This window comes from Marmota monax, unplaced genomic scaffold (genome assembly GCF_021218885.2).
Source record: "Marmota monax isolate L192 unplaced genomic scaffold, Marmota_monax_Labrador192_F-V1.1 WCK01_AAM20220418_F8-fsc00083, whole genome shotgun sequence".
Lineage (NCBI taxonomy): Eukaryota > Metazoa > Chordata > Mammalia > Rodentia > Sciuridae > Marmota > Marmota monax.
In genome coordinates this window covers 7,841,501-7,844,796 of record NW_026692848.1, presented here as the reverse complement: position 1 = coordinate 7,844,796, position 3,296 = coordinate 7,841,501, and the positions used below count along the sequence as shown (strand labels likewise).

General features: G+C 42.6%; 1 pseudogene; it reads left to right on the top strand.

The window, feature by feature from the left end:
• The first annotated feature begins 630 nt into the window (after positions 1-630).
• Positions 631-1,521, top strand: LOC124095954 (ADP/ATP translocase 2-like; annotated as a pseudogene).
• Positions 1,522-3,296: the final 1,775 nt, after the last annotated feature.

Below are 3,296 nucleotides of genomic sequence, written 5' to 3'. Positions count from 1 at the left end.
CACATGCTAGGCAAGCCCTCTACCACTGAGCCACAGACCCAGCCCTAGAAATTGATATTTAAAATCAGAATTAATAAAAGTTTTTGATGAAGTGAACACAAATGAGAAAAATATTTAAATAGCTTTCCCAGATGCTGGCAAAAAAAAAATAAAAATGAAATATAATGAAAAACATTCCCTTGTAAAAATATCAAGAATAGTTAGGTAGGATAAAATCTATACATTTCAAAAGAATGACTCATGTCCATGGGATATTTGTAAGATGCTAGTGCTTAGTTGGTGCCTGGTACATAGTAAATTCTCAAAACTATTTACTGAACTGGCTGGAATTGAAAGCTTAACCCATTTTGGCAAATTGACTTTGATTGATCTGTCATCTTTGAAGATAAACAGAGTTAGCTTTGAACACGCAGGTCAAGTCTGTGGAGTATTGCCCAGGGTCCGGAACTTGGCAGGTTTGTTCTGTGAGGAAGCAGGTGGGCAGGCAGGTACCCACCTCCAAACTCTCCCTCTTCCCTAGTGTTGTGGCTCAGCTCTATGAGAAGAATTTTCCACTGATAAAGAGCTGAAGACAGCCTGGGAGTCAAAGCCAGTTCCTAATCTAGTCCGGTCCCTCAGTCACCTGCCTCCTCTTCTTCCAACATGACAGATGCTACTGTGTCCTTTGCCAAGGACTTCCTGGCTGGTGGAGTGGCCGCGGCCATCTCCAAGACTGGGGTAGTGCCCATCGAGCGGGTCAAGCTGCTGTTGCAGGTACAACATGCCTGCAAGCAAATCACTGCAGATAAGCAACACAAGGGCATTAGAGACTGTGTGGTTCCTATTCCCAACGAGCAGGGAATTCTGACCTTCTGGCGTGGTAACCTGGACAATGTCATCAGATACTTCCCCACCCAGGCTCTCAACTTTGCCTTCAAAGTTAAATACAAGCAGATCTTCCTGGGTGGTGTGGACAAGAGGACCCAGTTTTGGCGCTACTTTGCAGGGAAGCTGGCATCAGATGGTGCTGCAGGGGCCACATCCTTGTGTTTTGTGTACCCTCTTGATTTTGCCTGAGCCCACCTGGCAGCCGATGTGGGGAAAGCCGGAGCTGAAAGGGAATTCCAAGGCCTCGGTGACTGCCTGGGTAAGATCTACAAATCTGATGGGATTAAGGGCCTGTACCAGGGCTTTAATGTGTCTGTGCAGGGTATTGTCATCTACTGAGCAGCCTACTTTGGTATCTATGACACACAAAGGGAATGCTTCAGGATCCCAAGAATACTCACATCTCCACCAGCTGGATGATTGCACAGTCTGTCATTACATTGCTGGGTTGACTTCCTATCCATTGGATACTCTTTGCAGTCAGAGCGCAAAGAAACTGACATCATATACACAGGCACAATTGACTGCTGGAGGAAAATTGCCCATGATGAAGGAGGCAAAGCTTTTTTCAAGGGTGCATGGTCCAATGTTCTCAGAAGCATGGGTGGTGCTTTCGTACTTGTCTTGTACAATGAAATCGAGAAGTTCACATAAGTTATTCTAAGGTTTTTCCTTGCCTGTGGAACAGGCTTGTTGTATTATATAACATATCTCAAGCATCCTGGACAGACTCTTGGCTGTTTATCAATGGCAGCTATTTGCTGGTTGAAAATGGGAAGCAATAATATTCATCTGACCAGTTTTCTCTTAAAGCCATCTCCATGATAATGATGACAATAATGATGGGACTCAATTATATTTTTTATTTCAGTCTCTCCTGATAATTAACAAATTTGAAGAAATAAAAATATCTAAAAACATAAGAAAAAAAAGGAACTGGAAATGATGATGAATGCTTAAAGGACAAGGATTTGAAGGGTTGCTCAAGCACGGATTCTCATGTGGTATAGTCAAGAGTCAGGCCTTCTAGAGTGGGAGAAATTTGGAAAAAGGACTGTCAGCTTTGACTGACCCAAGGTGAGGCCTGAGTCCCTGTGACAGGTTTTTTATTAGATTGAAGGTTTTTTGGTTTGTTTTTCATTTTGTGGACGTGGGTTCACTGGTTGGTTGGTTAGTAACTGAAATTGTGGAGACTAGTTTAGCCTTGCTGAAGCGACTTTGCCCATAGGTCCTGGCTTCCAAAAACAAACAAAAATGCAGATGTAGTGACTCAGGACCCAGAGACCAGGAAGGAACATAAGGATATCCACACACCTCTCGGACCTGTGGCCTAGACAGTGAGGGATTATTCTCTCTTGAAACATCCTAAAACAAATAGCATTCTAAAAAATAAATGAAGAAAAGAAGGGAAAGGGGTAATAAGGGTAGTAAGGGAAGGAGAGAAAGGAAAGAAAGAAGACAGAAAAAAAGAGGAGCTACGTAAGAAAAAAGAAAAGGAATTGGTTTGTGGAGTTTCTTTTTTAACAGAAATGGAGGGACTTCTTTAAAACAGTTATCCAAAAAAAAATTATTCCAAAAGCATAAATAGATGCTGATAGAGGATTAAGAACTTGGCCAATTTTTAAAACTTTAGCCCTGAAGAGGTCTATCCTTAAAGATAAATACATGAATGGATGGATGGATGGATAGATACGTAGGTAGGTGGAATTGGATATAAATTTGAATTGAGCATCAAGGTAAAGGTAAGATTTTTTTCTAAACACAGAGAAAATGTTAGAATAAAAGAATTATTCCAGGCTTGGGGAGTGCACACCTATAATCCCAGTGGCTGGAGGCTGAGGCAGGAGGATCAAGTGTTCAAAGCCAGCCTCGGCAACTTAGAGAGGCCCTAAGCAGCTCAGCGAGACCCCGGCTCTAAATAAAATATTTAAAAGGGCTGGGATGTGGTTCTGTGATTAAGCCCCCTGGGTTCAATCCCTGGTGCCAAAAGAAAAAAAAAAAAAAGATCATACCATGCAAAAACTAAAGAGCATAGCTGTTACACATCAGATGTGAAACACATCGCTGCTTTAGGGTTTGCTTTTTATTGGACTTTGTGTACTGTTAAACCAGGACTAATTACCCTTCTACTTGACAATGACTTTATTCTTTTGTTAAAAGACAAGTTTTTGACCACAGAAAGCCCTGCACAGAGCAGCCACCTCTCAAAGCTGGGAACAGCCACACTGGCTCCAAGGACTGTACGGTGGCCAAGCATTGAACTGGGAAAGCAAGTTTCTGTGTCGGAATTCTTCCACTGATATAGAGTAAAACAGAGGGGAAGAATAGCTCCCACACACTGAGGTCTCTGTGGGAATTATGCGGGTGAATAGCATAAGGCACGCAGCTCTGTTCCTGACATGTGGTGGGCACCCAGTGGATTACTTCAC